Source organism: Eucyclogobius newberryi, unplaced genomic scaffold, assembly GCF_026437365.1.
Source record: "Eucyclogobius newberryi isolate DKJ021-1_F unplaced genomic scaffold, fEucNew1.0.hap1 SCAF_18, whole genome shotgun sequence".
Classification (NCBI taxonomy): domain Eukaryota; kingdom Metazoa; phylum Chordata; class Actinopteri; order Gobiiformes; family Gobiidae; genus Eucyclogobius; species Eucyclogobius newberryi.
Window position 1 is genome coordinate 27,250,492 of NW_027315812.1, and position 17,720 is coordinate 27,268,211.

The following is a 17,720-nucleotide window of genomic DNA, read 5'->3' on the forward strand; positions in this document are numbered from 1 at the left end:
TCTTAGCTTCCGAGAACTGACGAGATCAGGCTTTGACAGGTTGTTATGCTAGTTATGATTAAAAATCCTATCAAAAAACAAATACATTACTGCTGACTGTTGCCACCCTATTACATTGTTCTTTGTTGGATAAATCTTGAATTAACCTAGACATGAAGTGATCCTGTGGGTGAATTCCTGCCAACACCAGGACACATCCTCTTGTCTTGTTAATGCATCGCTCAGCATAAGAAACACATTAGACAAAAAAAATTACTCTAGGATAAGCAAGGAGCAGACCTGCTGATAGGGAATTATCATTCACAATCAAAACCCCACAACACACATTGTTTTTAATGCACCACACAGCAGGGCATACACTTAGGCCAGTAACCCAGAAACACAAGAGCCGACATCACCCGGTGGGCAGGGCCTACACAGAGAGTTGCCAGACTCGATTCGGAGATTGAGAATGACTCTTGGATGAGTCCAGATGAGACAACTGAATTTTTTCTACAATAATTGATACAAGCACAGTTATCAGTTCTGACTGATCAGCGCGATGACAATCCACAAGTCCATGTCCGGAAGAGCAGTACCTCTGAAGTGGCCATGGTCACACTCTCATACACACTCTTAGCCAGTTCATATTATTGATCCATGCTCCAAACACCAATCACACAGACCACATTCACACAGGTGATGGCAATGTACAATGAATCAATCTTTCAGTAACTCATCTACGTATTGTATATTGTATATTGTATATGTATATTAGCCCAAACGATACCCGGTGGCCCACAGCTGTGCAGATTTACGATGTTTGAGCCTCACCAGGACCTGCTCTGCTTCAGGACAGCTCTCCACGCTGTAGGTGAAAGACTGACACTGGCCTTTCCAACATCTTACTCACTCGTTCCCCTTGTGACATTTTACTCCAAGTCTGAGAAAAGGTCTTTGTGAAATGTGCGCACTAAAGTTTTCATACATTTTATTACTTTTAATCAAGACACGATATTGGTGGTAAAATAAAATCACAGTTCCGTGGCTGAACAACTTTCCAGTTTATTCTCAGCAGTTCCAAATCGACCATCACTTTCACAGCTGCACAGGCGTTTCTCCTGCAGTGTTTTAGATTTACAGGTTTACACCAGAGCCGTGTCCAAGGGGCTGTTCCATAAAACAAGCACACTCAATAAGCTAGACTTATTAGGTATGCATAAAGATTCAGGAACGAGTAATGGTATCTTTTTGGGGTATAAGGGTCTTAGTGGAGAATAGAGGGAGGACATCCACAACCTCCTTGCTGGTTGGCAAAAGAGAATACACTTGTGTTCTAGCAGGCTGAGAAATAGATTTTCAAAGTTAGGGCCCCCCCCCAAGCAATTTCAGGGGTCCACAAGCGCGCGAGGCATCGCGGCGTCATAAGAACAAGATACATGTGTTGTTTTAAACCTGGTTATTAGCATGTAAAACAATTTAAAGTACTTTTATCTGTTATTTGATATGAAGAGCACAAATATTGAATCATATAAACCAGAGATCATGATCTTTAAAACTGTTTAAAGATGGTATGGACAATTTTTTTCAGCAAATTTTTTATCATATTTCCTCGTGGCGTGGATAAATCATTAATCCTGCCACGTATCAATCATAAAACGCACCTACCGCTCACCTGCAGCCGCGTCAGGCTCGTCCCCACGTTTCCGCGTGCCTAAGCGCATGGATCTATCATAATATAGTTCCCTCAGTGTACGGGGCAAAATGAAGACGGAGAAAGACAGTTCGAGCTGACGCAGAAGTGGACAGAAATCTACGGGAGACGAGAGATGCGATGCGATCCATCGCGCTAATAAACAAACGCACGTGTGTGTTGTATCAGTCCGCACGGGGGAGGGCGCATGCGCACTTCCGCCTGCGTTCTCAAATCGCCGAAAAATCGTCCATACCGCCTTTAATTCAATATAATAATGTTTCTTATATACAAAATAAATACTGTTTACAGCATTTGACACAAGGAGATCTTGTAGAATATATGAAATCACGTCCTACAAAATAAACTACTAACATATATACATTGCCCCGAAAATTAGACCGCGCATTTCCGAGGACACGTGAACGCAACACGAGCGGAGCAGCCAATCAGATGCCCGCTTTCGTCGATATTACATCACAGAGACCGCTCGGCCAATGAGAAGCGAGAAGACGTGCGAAGTGGGCATGTCTGGCAAAATGAAACTTAAGCGATGAAAATGTCCCGAATATGGCCAAATTACTAGTTAAATCTTGATTTTTTCGAGGAGGGGCACGGCGGGCCCCCTCCTATTTCAAACCGCGGGCCCGCCGGAGATTCAACTGCTTGCGAGCCCCGGGCCCCCCGTCTATTTCGCAGCTTGGTTCTAGGCTCTCATATCGTTTCTTAAATCTGCACTTTGCTGCTTTGATTGTTATGATGAATAAGGATTGTTAAAAGTATCAAATTCAGATACTAAAACTCATTTGAACAAGTATTGATACTAAAAAAGAATCCCCCAAACAGACAAAATGGGACACAATAGTTTAGGTCTTGGTCTTGATCGATATCAGAACTAGTATAAGTATTTCAATGAATCTAGTTTAGATTAGGTGAACCGTGTTCCCCTAATCCCCTAATGTTTTTTTTTACCAAATTTGAGCTGATAAATCTAAAGCATATGTTTTGAAGGCTGTTCAGATAACAATTATTTAATAACTAAATTAGTTGACGATTATCTCATTAACTGATTAATTGCAATTCATTGATTCATTTTCAGCCCTCATATTACATATCATGACAACACTAATTATAAACGACAAATTGGGGCCAACCCAAATTTCACAAACTCACAAGTCTTAGTGGATCTAATCTAAAACCTGAATTAATAAGGACTAAAAGTCTTTGAGATGCTCAGTCACTGGTTTCCTCATTCAACAAGAATCATACAGAATTTAATTACCACTAATGATAAACTACATACAATCTTTTCCTTCCTTCCTAATGAGTAATAAATTAAGTAACGAAAAGCTCAGAAACATGACCCTAGGTGGCACACAGGATTAGGGAAATGTGAAAATGACTACACCGACAAAACTCGCTGCTGGTGCCTTCTTATTTTCCACCGTGCTCCTGTGATTACCGCGGCTCGCCTTTCCAAACACGTCCATAATAAGCTGCAAAGAGTTATAAATGCTAATCGGGAGGAGAAGGTTCTGAAAGATTCCACAAACACACATCCATACACGCTGCGGATCTCGTTACCAGGAAGACAAGGTTGTTCCACTGTGGCTCTGGATATCTGTGCCATCTGCGGTGTGGGTCAATCCTCGTCTGCACCTCACCTCCACAGTGGAAAAGCGCACGTCCAACACAGACCACATGGCATCGGCGTGGTAAACAGAGCAGGCGGATAAAAGGGAAACCAGGAGGACAATGCGGCCGCTCGTTTATCATAAGACAAACACGCTCCCGCTAATTAGGCATTACTAATTCTGCAGAGGTCATTCATCCTCCTGTCTGCTGCGGTTTCCATTTACTGAAGCAGCAGGTGCGTTTGTGCACTTGAAACCGGTAACTTTTATGGAAGTCAGGACCAGCGCACTCGAGTCTACCAACGCTGTGCTCTTGATTGTGAAAATAAACTGTGCTCTTGGCAAAATCAAGAGTGAAATAACAGTGTTGCTGGCGCTCGCATCAAGATTTGCATTTTTGAAAGCCCCAAATCTTGTGACTTTCTAAATGGCTGCACAAGGCAGGGCAAATGGCAAGGAACTTTTCCTGTAGTTTAAACCTCTACAGAAATGTTCCATTATGCATGTTATGTTCTTCTATTAGTTCAGCAGTTCAGATTTAAGTTTTCTTTAAAATGTTGAGGTAAAAAAGGTGCGCTTTACATTGAATGAGGCCTTACCTCAACTTTAAACTGACTATTAAAACATAAGTAGTATGCCAAACACATGTTTACATTTGAGTTATTAAAAAAAAAAAACTGTATACACCTCTCTTGGTAATGATATTGAAAGTAGCTTGGGGGCTTATCTGATCAAATAAAAGTTAATATATAAAAATCAATATTTGTATCTTACATAAAGCTTCAAACACTTTCAGACTTCCTATAAATGATATGTTCTTCTGTATCTACCTCTGTATCTACCTGCGTTGCACCAATGAAATTTCCCCATGTGGGACAATAAAGGAATATCTTATCTTACTTTAGTGAGATGAGGGCACTGAACAAAACAGGACTACACTGCTCTTGTGTGATTATAGAGAGTCTGAGGTCCACACTACACGACTGAACTGAATGTGATTATAGAGTCTGAGGTCCACACTACACGACTGAACTGAGTGTGATTATAGAGAGTCTGAGGTCCACACTACACGACTGGACTGAGTGTGATTATAGAGAGTCTGAGGTCCACACTACACGACTGGACTGAGTGTGATTATATAGAGTCTGAGGTCCACACTACACGACTGGACTGAGTGTGATTATATAGAGTCTGAGGTCCACACTACACAACTGGACTGAGTGTGATTATAGAGTCTGAGGTCCACACTACACGACTGGACTGAGTGTGATTATAGAGAGTCTGAGGTCCACACTACACGACTGAACTGAATGTGATTATAGAGTCTGAGGTCCACACTACACAACTGGACTGAGTGTGATTATATAGAGTCTGAGGTGCACACGACACGACTGGACTGAGTGTGATTATATAGAGTCTGAGGTCCACACTACACGTCCACACTACACGACTGGACTGAGTGTGATTATATAGAGTCTGAGGTCCACACTACACGACTGGACTGAGTGTGATTATATAGAGTCTGAGGTCCACACTACACAACTGGACTGAGTGTGATTATATAGAGTCTGAGGTCCACACTACATGACTGGACTGAGTGTGATTATAGAGAGTCTGAGGTCCACACTACACGACTGGACTGAGTGTGATTACAGAGAGTCTGAGGTCCACACTACACGACTGAACTGAGTGTGATTATAGAGTCTGAGGTCCACACTACACGACTGGACTGAGTGTGATTATATAGAGTCTGAGGTCCACACTACACGACTGGACTGAGTGTGATTATAGAGAGTCTGAGGTCCACACTACACGACTGGACTGAGTGTGATTACAGAGAGTCTGAGGTCCACACTACACGACTGAACTGAGTGTGATTATAGAGAGTCTGAGGTCCACACTACACGACTGGACTGAGTGTGATTATAGAGAGTCTGAGGTCCACACTACACGACTGAACTGAGTGTGATTATAGAGAGTCTGAGGTCCACACTACACGACTGGACTGAGTGTGATTATATAGAGTCTGAGGTCCACACTACACGACTGAACTGAGTGTGATTATAGAGAGTCTGAGGTCCACACTACACGACTGAACTGAGTGTGATTATAGAGTCTGAGGTCCACACTACACGACTGGACTGAGTGTGATTATATAGAGTCTGAGGTCCACACTACACGACTGGACTGAGTGTGATTATATAGAGTCTGAGGTCCACACTACACGACTGGACTGAGTGTGATTATAGAGTCTGAGGTCCACACTACACGACTGGACTGAGTGTGATTATAGAGAGTCTGAGGTCCACACTACACGACTGAACTGAGTGTGATTATATAGAGTCTGAGGTCCACACTACACGACTGGACTGAGTGTGATTATAGAGAGTCTGAGGTCCACACTACACGACTGGACTGAGTGTGATTATATAGAGTCTGAGGTCCACACTACACGACTGGACTGAGTGTGATTATATAGAGTCTGAGGTCCACACTACACGACTGGACTGAGTGTGATTATAGAGAGTCTGAGGTCCACACTACACGACTGGACTGAGTGTGATTACAGAGAGTCTGAGGTCCACACTACACGACTGAACTGAGTGTGATTATAGAGAGTCTGAGGTCCACACTACACGACTGGACTGAGTGTGATTATATAGAGTCTGAGGTCCACACTACACGACTGAACTCAGTGTGATTATAGAGAGTCTGAGGTCCACACTACACGACTGGACTGAGTGTGATTATATAGAGTCTGAGGTCCACACTACACGACTGAACTCAGTGTGATTATAGAGAGTCTGAGGTCCACACTACACGACTGGACTGAGTGTGATTATATAGAGTCTGAGGTCCACACTACACGACTGGACTGAGTGTGATTATAGAGAGTCTGAGGTCCACACTACACGACTGGACTGAGTGTGATTACAGAGAGTCTGAGGTCCACACTACACGACTGAACTGAGTGTGATTATAGAGAGTCTGAGGTCCACACTACACGACTGGACTGAGTGTGATTATATAGAGTCTGAGGTCCACACTACACGACTGAACTCAGTGTGATTATAGAGAGTCTGAGGTCCACACTACACGACTGGACTGAGTGTGATTATATAGAGTCTGAGGTCCACACTACACGACTGGACTGAGTGTGATTATATAGAGTCTGAGGTCCACACTACACGACTGGACTGAGTGTGATTATAGAGTCTGAGGTCCACACTACACGACTGGACTGAGTGTGATTATAGAGAGTCTGAGGTCCACACTACACGACTGGACTGAGTGTGATTATATAGAGTCTGAGGTCCACACTACACGACTGGACTGAGTGTGATTATAGAGTCTGAGGTCCACACTACACGACTGGACTGAGTGTGATTATAGAGAGTCTGAGGTCCACACTACACGACTGGACTGAGTGTGATTATAGAGAGTCTGAGGTCCACACTACACGACTGGACTGAGTGTGATTATAGAGAGTCTGAGGTCCACACTACACGACTGGACTGAGTGTGATTATAGAGAGTCTGAGGTCCACACTACACGACTGGACTGAGTGTGATTATAGAGAGTCTGAGGTCCACACTACACGACTGGACTGAGTGTGATTATAGAGAGTCTGAGGTCCACACTACACGACTGGACTGAGTGTGATTATAGAGAGTCTGAGGTCCACACTACACGACTGGACTGAGTGTGATTACAGAGTCTGAGGTCCACACTACACGACTGGACTGAGTGTGATTATAGAGAGTCTGAGGTCCACACTACACGACTGAACTGAGTGTGATTATAGAGAGTCTGAGGTCCACACTACACGACTGGACTGAGTGTGATTATAGAGAGTCTGAGGTCCACACTACACGACTGGACTGAGTGTGATTATAGAGAGTCTGAGGTCCACACTACACGACTGGACTGAGTGTGATTATAGAGAGTCTGAGGTCCACACTACACGACTGGACTGAGTGTGATTATAGAGAGTCTGAGGTCCACACTACACGACTGGACTGAGTGTGATTATATAGAGTCTGAGGTCCACACTACACGACTGGACTGAGTGTGATTAGAGAGAGTCTGAGGTCCACACTACACGACTGGACTAAGTGTGATTATAGAGAGTCTGAGGTCCACCATTTTTCTGACCCTAACCCTATATTATTTTACAAGGGAGCTGCTGGGGGAACACTACCACCAGAGTTACTTGGGTAGTTCTGCTTTAAGATGTTAAAATGTGGAGTAGGTGTGCACAGAAGGGAAATAAATCCAGAAAAAGCCAACAATATAAATAGTAGTATTTGTTTGCTCTAGCTTTAGCAAGGTCTGAGATCGGCTTCATGATTATTATGTAAAACTGAGGTACAAGACGGTTTTCATTTATTAAGAAAACATTTGTAATGTTCCGGTCAGCAGCTCTTGTAGCTGTGAACCAGGCTCTGAGCATGAAGACACAATAGTGCTCCAAAATGCTCCAAAGGAAAGCAGTCTGATAATGACTCACAGCCATGTCGGAAACTCAGCACTCTGGGGCCCTTGCAAAAAGGAGCATAAACTGCCCACTGACATCCTGAGATTAAAAGTGACCCTGCATCCTGAAGAGAACGTAAAGACAGAACACACATTATTGTCATAAAAGTACAGATGAGCGCTGGAAAGTGGAGAGGCCTGGGAACAGCACAGGCACCCGGACCAGCAGGCGACACCTGTGGGCATGCGGTCACATGACGACCGGAAGTAATGACAGACACTTTCTGGCCTGTCTAGGTCTTTCTAGGTCTGTGGTACATTAGTTTCTGTTCCTCCTGTTTTCGCTGCTTGAGCAACCCAAACACTTTTCAAACACACCGACATCTTTTCCATGACCACGTGATTCGTCTTTCCACATGGTTATTTCAGAAATGTGAAGCCATTTACTGCATCAGTTGGGTTTAAATACTGTGATGCAGCTGAAAGATCATCACCAATGCAGCAGTCATTCAGTAGGAGGCTTGTACCTTTAAGCTTAGTTGAAGCCAAGTAGAGACTTTTTTGTGTAGTTTTCCATTAATATTTGTCAACAATTTTAGACAAAAAAAGCTTTTTTGCCACCATAAAGAAAGACCTTGATTGATCATTGGACACTTATCCCATACTTAAGTCTAAGTCAAAGGATTGAAACTGTTAAAATAAAGGTTTTGCCCAGATTCCTGTTTATTCCAGACTCTCCAAATTTCCACCCCCAACTGGGTTTTTGATGTAAGGAATAAAAAAGTCTCAAGATTTGTATGGCAAAGAAAATAAACTATCAGGTTAAAAACCTACAAGTATCAAAAGAAAAAGGTGGCTTGGATTTACCTTGTCTTAAAAATGACTATTTCAAAGCATTGCTGTACTGGTGCGATTCAGAATATGAAGCCTAATGGAAATATACTGAGAGTAATGTGATGCCGGAGGTTCCTGTACACAACCTTACAGTCAAATGGAAGACATTTGTGATGGAGCACCGTAAAAGCCGTTACAAGTTGGCCTGGACCAAACAGAGATTAAGCGAAAATAAGATTTTTTTTTTTTTTAAATGTGTGATTTTCGTTTTTTTTTGCAGAATGTGCAAGTTCAAGTTATGAAGGAGCCCCTGTGTGCTTCAGATAACACTATTGGTTGTCTTAAACGTATACATTAAGCTGTTAAAAATGGGTAGTTTTCAGGTCTTTTTCCAGAGCTCCTGGGGGGCGTCACCTTTTTCTAGCTAGCGCATTGTTGATATTTTTCCACCAATCAGCTGCGAACCACATGGCTACTGATTCAGCAGCAGCTACACAACTCATCAGAGACATTATTCATTCCTCCAGACTTTCTCCAGAGTTTATGATTCCCTGGACTGCATTGCAACGGAACTGAGGTACTTTTACTCTAAAGTATTGCTTTAACGCTGTGTTTTAAGGAGGTCTCGTGATGTCACTTTAGCCTCTTCACTTTTGCCTCGGGCACCTGAGCAGAGACGGAGCAATGCTAAGCTAACACGCTGCTTCAGTGCACTCTGCATAATAAATACGGGCTTAATGTGACTACTTGCTGAAAAATCAACATCACGTAGTCTCTTGAAACTAGCTGTTTTGGCATGGTATAATGTCTGCATGCATGCTTTTTGTGTATTTTATGGTGCTTTGCGTTAGTTTTTGAGGCTAAACCGCCGTTTAGCTCCGGGCCGTGGGGCTAAGTTGAAAGCTAAACTTTGTTATCACCATGTTATCGGGTTATTTTTCGCGTTTATCGCGTTGTTCTGTACAAATCATATAATTATGCAGTATTTCTTGACCCATGGGTTGTGTGGGTCGTGCTTTGTGTGTGTTTTATGGTGCTTTGCGGTTTAGTGTTGTTTAGTTTTCATGAAATCAAAAGTTGGCTAATCCCCCCGATGCTGAATCAAAAGTAAATATTTAAATTCAACTCCGACTTCTGGTAGAGATGTGATTTGTTAACGTGAAAATAACTTTCACATTCTTGGATTAATACATTTTTATTATGCACTGAATCACCTGTAAATTCTGTTTATCGACAAATGGCAATAAACCCTATTCTGATTCTGATTATTTGATGCTACTCAGGGCTTTTTGTAATCCAAGTATTTCCATTTTAATATAGTAACTTCTAATTCATGAAAATAACACTACATCAATAACAGCAGCTGTAGGGGGAAGGTGCAGTCAGTGTGACAGGGGGGAGGGCTTATTCCAATGAGATGCAAATGAGCCCCCCTGTGACTCTGGGCTCACTCAGGTGAAAAACTTTGAGCCCCGTTTTCTCAGTGAAAGGTTTTGAGAGTTATATACATTCAAATGACCACAACTTACTCAAATATTATCAGATGTGCATGAGTGAGACATCATTGCATAGCTTTGAATTCACACTTTCAGAATCTGTGAATAACTCAAAATGTCTCCAGGTAAACTTCTAACTGGTTTATCCACAGTCAGTCACATTTAGAAAACCCTGGGTAAATATGTGCTTATGACCTGGAAGGAGCAAATAAAACATACAAACTAAAAAAACTTGTTAGCCACTAACAGTACAGACCTGAGATTTAAGGTTTGGATAAGCTACTTTTATCTATTTTTGATATAATTTGTAATCTTGAGCACAATACCACAGTTGCCTTTATCTTTACCTAAAAATATATAATGTGCTGGCCAGACTATTTTCTTGGTTCCTCCTCACTCCCGAGGCCTAATGAAGAGAGAGTTGAATTTAGAGGTGATGAAAGTTGAGGATTAGGAAAGCCTCAGGTTCGGCATTAGGGGCTGTGGTTAAATGCTGTAACACACAGATAGAGGGATGAAGAGGACGAGAGGAATTTCCACACTGTGAGCTACTGTAACCCACGTACTTTTATTGCAAATAGGAAAACAAACTACAACTCCCAATACCCCTTCTTGTCACGTGGTTTACGTATGTTGCGCGTCACACACGCACTGCGTCACTTTAGCCAATCACGCACTTGCCGGTTCAATATCAGCTTCCTGTGTGCCTCTCCGGGCACGGTGTTGGGAGAGGCGACAGGATGGCTGAACCAGGTACGCTTTGCAACAAACACCCGCTTTTTAATCATCTTAAATGTCGCCGGTTTTAAACTTGTGTATGTTAATAGACGGTTTATCAACCGCCGCTGATGCTGGACTCGTAGCGCGCAGGAAAACGTGGAATTTGGTGAGTCTGTCTGAGTTGTCTGTCTGTGTCTTCTTGTTGTGATGTATATTGCTTTGATTATTGATATATATATATATATTCATTGCCGTGCCAACAGATTATTTATCTAAACAGGTATTTATTCAAGTGTTTATTTAAATGTATTTGTACAACTGAATGTAATAAGTATTTACTGCATTACTTGTAATTTAAAGAGATGAACCAAAGAACCTAGAAGCTAGCTAAATGTTGGGTATTACACTGATGGACCTGTTTATTGATCGCAGGCCAGGTGTGCCCAGTGGGGTACCAGAACGAAGGATTAACTTGATGGCGAGCTGAGACCAGCCTGGACCCAGAACCAGAATTGAACACTGAACATTACAAAACTACAAACTTTCCAACATGAGCCACCTGCGGTATGGTAGGGGCTGATTCAGCCGTCCACTCCCACCTGAAAGACACCACACACCTTGCGACCTCTCCCCTCAGTCACAGCGCTATATTTTTGGACAATACAAGAACTCGGTTGCTTCTTTTATGGACATTTGTACTATTTTCATTCAGATGTGCAAGTGTTACTATGAGTGTGTGTGCTTTCTACCGTGGATGTCTTGCACTGAACATTATTGAAACTTGGATTGTTATTGATACCACCAGAAATTGTAATACGCTTCAGTATAACATTGGAAATCTGCGATTGTATATATTGTAAATATTGGTATGTTGGTCACTGTAAATATATAAGGCACAGCCGCACTTTGATTCGCTAGTTTTTGTATTATTGCTTGCATGCACCTCCCTGAGTCGAACCTTCTGATCTAGCCCAGTGGCATATTCTCACATATGCTACACTACTGTAGACTTATACAAACTGACCACACACCAAAGATCATTTTAATAATGGGCATAATTTCATGCTCCTGGACACTAGCTAAGAATGTGGATATAGTGTAATAACATTAAACGAATATCAAGGGCCTCAATGAAGTGTGAAGCCCTAGGACTTGGTTTGGTCCCATTTAGTCCTGACATAATCCGGGTTTAGTTTCAGGTTTAGTACTAGTTTAGTCCCAATTGTGATGAGGTAAACGTGCAAGCGTGAATGCATTGCAAGCATTTCTAAAATCAGTCTTAAATTAACCAAGAAATTTAGTCTTATATCTAGTCATAATTTTGAATAGTGATAATTTTTATTAAACGTGTGCGGATTAACTTCTCTGCCAGCGCCACCTGCTTGTCTACAAATACAGCAAAATAAACCTTAAAATCTCAAATTAAAATCCAGGTCAAAAACTTGAAATTCCTTAACCCATAAGCCATGACATCACAGTATTCTAGAATGTCTATAGTTTAAAATTGAGCTGGAGAGAGGTCAGAATTTGGTGTTTAACTGTCAGATTGAAGAATTCTTGACCTGGATTTTGGTTCATATTTGAAATATAAATATTTTTTCACAACAGCCTCAGAAATACCCCTTTTCTACCAAGCTGGTGTCAGTGCCGGTTCTGGGCCAGTGCCCATTTAGGAAGCAGTCTGCAGTTTTCCACCATTTAAGCGGTGGTCCAGAAATGAGAACCAGTACCAATGAAATATTAAAACATAAAAACTACAAATTATAGATAGAACTTATTTATACATAATCAATAGTATAGTATATATCAATAGTAGTCTCATCTCCAATAGTATAATCAATTTTAGGTGAAATACAACAAAAACTGGAAATCAGTTAGGTGAATGAAACAAAACAAATGCTTACTATTAGCTAGTAAACAGTGTTGCTATGACAACACACACTCGCTCTTATTTGGTGGAAAACCAAGCTGATATAGCACAGAACCAGCACCAACCTGGAACAGAGTTTTAAATTACATAGACCACCATCTGAGATTATGATCATCAAACTCTAGAACTTGTACATAATCTATTGAATCCTTTTGCTTTATAATTGTGCACACTAGTTTTGACATAATAACAATATTTACATAAATGTACATAAATTATAATTTGAAATAATCCGGGCAAAGCAATAACATCTCCATGGAAAAAAATCTGTTAGATGACCCCCACGAGCAAAGGTACATAGCGCACCTTTAACTTTTTTTATTTTACCAATAATTATAACATTTTTATTCATTGTATTGTAAATTATTATAGCAAGTTTCAAGGTCCTTTAAATATATCTCTGCTGTTGTTGAATTACATAAATCAACAACTCAATGCTCAACTTGAGAACTCACAGAATGACTTGAATCTTCATTTTTGTGACAGTCAAACATGTAGAGTGAATTCTTGGTATGATCTCTACCTTCTAAACAGTTTCCAAACTGTTATGGAAACACAACTCTGAACCTGTGGCTGAGATGGGCCCAGCTTGTTATTCCTCTGCGTCTCATCCCAACGCGCTCAGGGCCGGGGGAAAGTCGTCTCCATGCCTCATTCTTTTTACGCTTAAAAACACACACACACACGCCATTTTTCTGCCATAAGTCCTTGAAGTTACCATCCACATGCCAAGTTCTCGTTCTGAGCCAGCATTTGTGAGGCTAAGTGCCGGCTTTCCTGCTTCTCTCATCAGCTGAGGAGATGATGCTTAAAAACAAGGCCAAAGACGAGATTCTAAACTGTTTATGGATGGAATGCCTAGAAAGCAGATTCAGAGACTAACCGTATACATGCAACAACTAAATACGCACAGATTCTTGCAAAAACATATTAATCTTAATCAGAGTATGCAGTAGAACTAAATATGAGTCTGGAGAATGATGGTGCAGAGTTCTGTCACAGCTCTGTTCATTTTTCCGTCAGTTGGATGTTACTGGTTGTGACACATGATCGATATTCCAGCTGCCTTCTTCTCAGCCATAACTGAGTTGGAGTTTCTTGTTTGCGTTTCATTCTTGATTTTATTATTGGCTTTTACTTTTAATTTGGGCTCCAAGTCAGTCTGGAGTTCAAATAATAAAGCATACATAAAAAAAATTCTGATTAATTTATAGTTACTATTACAAATATGATTTCAATTAATTTATTCACTCATTAATTTAGGTCAAAACTGTTAAAATCTTAAGCTGGTTGGCATAAGATCAAAGTTTTACACCAAACAGCAAATATCTGAGATTTAAGTGTGTTGGTAGAAAAGTGATGCATCTCCAGGCAATTCAAGTTCATCCAAAGCTGACGTTGCGCAGTGGAGTCTACATGCAGTTTATTATGCAGCTTAAAACATTATTGACAGATGTTTTACCTCTTTGTTGTCTTCACTGAGCCTTAAAAGGGAAACTTTGGTCAAATCGGCAGCGGAGCAGGGCTGATGCTTTGGTTTACATGCGTATTAAGTAGCCATGCTCGCTCAGGCTTCTTGCCTTTTTACAGGCCTCAAACGAAAATAATAAAACAAACATTGCCCAAAAGGGCCAAAACATCACCTAATGTTTCTGAGTTACTGAGAGTGATGCTCTGTACTGTGGAGGAGTGATATTGTAAAAACATAAAAACAAATAATTGGGCTACTTTAAGTAGGCAATAATTTACTCCAAATGGAATTCATATTGCCAATCTATGTTTACAAAGGCACAGCATCATACTAAACTGTCTTAATAAAAAAAAACATAAAAAATAAGAAAATTCCTGACAGATTTAGATGGGCATCAGATCGGTATTAAAGATAATAAACTAGTGAAAAAATGTTATCGAAAGCCAAAAAAACAATACGTCTTCGGTCATAGGTCCCTTCTTGTGCCACTAGAACATCCAAACACTCGTTTGGGTGAAAGCAAACACTGTGGGGGCAGCCATTTAAGCAGGGACTCCCAGAGTTCCCCCTCCCCAGACACTTCCTCCAACTCCTCCGGGAGGATCCCGAGACATTCCCAAGGCCAGCTGAGAGACATAGTCCCTCCAGCATGTCCTGGGTCTTCCCTGGGGCCTCTTCCCGATGGGGCACGCTTGAAACAACTGCCCAGGAGGATTTTGGAACAGACGCCCGAGCCAACTGAGCTGGCTCCTCTTGATGTGGAGGAGCAGCGGCTTTACTCCGAGCTCATCCCGTGTGACTGAGCTCCTCACCCTATCTCTAAGGGAGCGCCGAGCCCAGCGGAGGAAACTAATTTAGCCCGCTTGTATCCGCGATCTTGTTAGATTGATCAGTAAATTGAGAACTTTGTCTTTCGACTCAGCTAGTGTGAAAATAACAAATAATATCACATATAAGTCACTCCGGAGTACAAGTATATAAGTATAAGTCGCACCCCGGCCAAAACAATGAAAAAAGGTGCAACTTATAGTCCAGAAAATACGGTAAATACGCTCACCACAGACGTGTGCAGAGGCAGACATCTAAGGACGGTCAAACATGGGAAAGAGTCCATCTAATAGTGATGTGCCCATTCCGGAGACACATCTCACGCTGGCAATGTCAAAGAAATATGGGAAAGACTGTCTGGAGTGTCTGCCAGTGTGATCCAATAGATTTGGTTCTCCATCTGGCGGATTGTGGAGCATGTCTTCAACATGAGCCTGAAGCTGAGGGTGGTACCACAGGTCTGGAAGACCTCCTGTCTGGTACCTGTGCCTAAGACACCGCGCCCCAAAGACCTCAACAGCTTCAGGCCAGTGGCTCTCACGTCCCACCTGATGAAGACACTGGAGCGGCTAGTCCTGGACCACCTCCGCTCCACCGTGAGCTCAGCCATGGACCCGCTGCAGTTTGCATATCGGTCTGGCATCGGAGTGGAGGACGCCGTCATCTCCCTGCTGCACCGCTCTCTCTCTCACCTGGAAAAGCCTGGCAGCTCTGTGAGGATTCTGTTCTTCGATCTTTCCAGCGCCTTCAACACCATCCAGCCGCTGCTCCTGAGGGACAAGCTGGAGACGGCTGGTGTGGAGTATGACCTGGCAGAGTGGATCCTGGACTACCTCACAGACCGACCCCAGTTTGTGAGAGCCCGGAACTGTGTGTCTGACACTCGGACCTGCAGTGTGGGGGCGCCCCAGGGCACTGTCCTCGCACCCTTTCTCTTCACCCTTTACACTGCAGACTTCAGACATGACACGGACAGCTGTGTCCTGCAGAAGTTCTCTGACGACTCTGCTATCATCGGACTCATCACGGACGACGATGACGCGGAGTACAGAGGACTGGCGCAGGACTTTGTGGACTGGTGTCAGCGGAACCACCTCCTCATCAACGCGGGGAAGACCAAGGAGATGGTGGTGGATTTCCGCAGACGCCACCCCACTGCCCCCTCACCAGTGAACATCCAGGGACGGGACATTGAGAGAGTGGACTCATACAAGTACCTGGGTGTTCATCTGAACCACAAACTGGACTGGACTCATAACACGGACACACTGTACAGGAAGAGCCAGAGTCGGCTCTACCTCCTGAGGAGACTCAGGTCTTTTGGAGTGACAGGGCCACTCCTGAAGACCTTCTACGACTCTGTGGTGGCATCAGCCCTCCTGTACGGTGTGGCCTGCTGGAGCAGCAGCATCACAGAGAGGGAGAGGAAGAAGCTGGACAGAGTCATCAAGAAGTCCAGCTCCGTCCTGGGCTGTGCTCTGGACTCGGTGCAGGAGGTGGGGGACAGGAGGGTCCTGGCTAGATTCACATCTATGCTGGACCATGAGTGTCACCCCCTGCAGGACACTCTCTCCGCTCTGGAGAGCAGCTTCAGTGAGAGACTGATCCACCCTCGCTGTGTGAAGGAAAGGTTCCGTAGGTCTTTCCTTCCTGCTGCTGTCAGACTTTATAACAAAAACTGTTAGTACTGAACACTCGCAATACTGACCTAACCATGTGCAATTCTGTCATATGTGCAATTGCTGTTGGAATTCATGTGCAATTCATGTGCAATCTATGTGCTGTCGTGACACATATTCATGTGCAATTACTGTCGTGATCACATGCAATGGTATTTATGTATTTATTTGTCTATGGGAGTTTTTATTTATTTATAGGAGATCTTCTACTGAAAGTGTTTTTCAGACTTCCTATAAGTGATCTGTTCTTCTGTATCTACCTGCGTTGCACCAATGAAATTTCCCCATGTGGGACAATAAAGGAATATCTTATCTTATCTTATCTTATCACTAAGCACGGACAAAATGTATGATTCATGTCAGCAAAATAGTTACATTTAATGAATAGAATTGAAGGCTTTGTGATTTCTTTCATGTCATTGTGATTTTTATTATTTGTTCTTCCTGTTGTGTGAATCACTTTGAATTGCCTTGTGTACGAATTGTGCTCTACAAATAAACTTGCCTTGTCATATCATATCATATCGGACAGAGATCTGATATTCCCATCACTAATGGGGAGATAAGGTCCAATTCACAGCATTGTGCAATGGACCCTCTGCTTTAATCTAATCTAATCTAGTCTAGTCTATTAGAACTAATTTAAACATCTCTGCAAATGGCAAACTGACTAGATCCAGTCCATTTGTATAATCCAAGCAAAAAACATTTGATTTATGATCCCTTCAAAGTAGTCTTTGTTTATAGAATTGTTGCAACAAGTGACCTCAGTCTGACACAAATAAACTAAGCAGTCCTATTTTATTCCCTGAAGAAACTGTAAAATCTGAACTTCTCATATTAAATTGTGAATAGTATTTGGCTAAAAGCTGATCCCTGGGCACTTGCTCAAGTCCACTGAAGGTTAGCTCCTGGCATCAACCAATGCAGACGTTGCATCATTAAGAGAAGCATGGAAGAAAAACAAACCCAATATGAAA

At 42.4% G+C, this 17,720-nt stretch overlaps 1 protein-coding gene across 3 annotated transcripts in view; it reads right to left on the bottom strand.

Annotated features, from left to right (window-relative positions):
* The window catches only part of mpp7a (MAGUK p55 scaffold protein 7a), a 227,548-nt gene that overhangs the window by 60,814 nt on the left and 149,014 nt on the right, over positions 1 to 17,720 (bottom strand). The gene's annotated exons all lie outside the window — the stretch shown is intronic.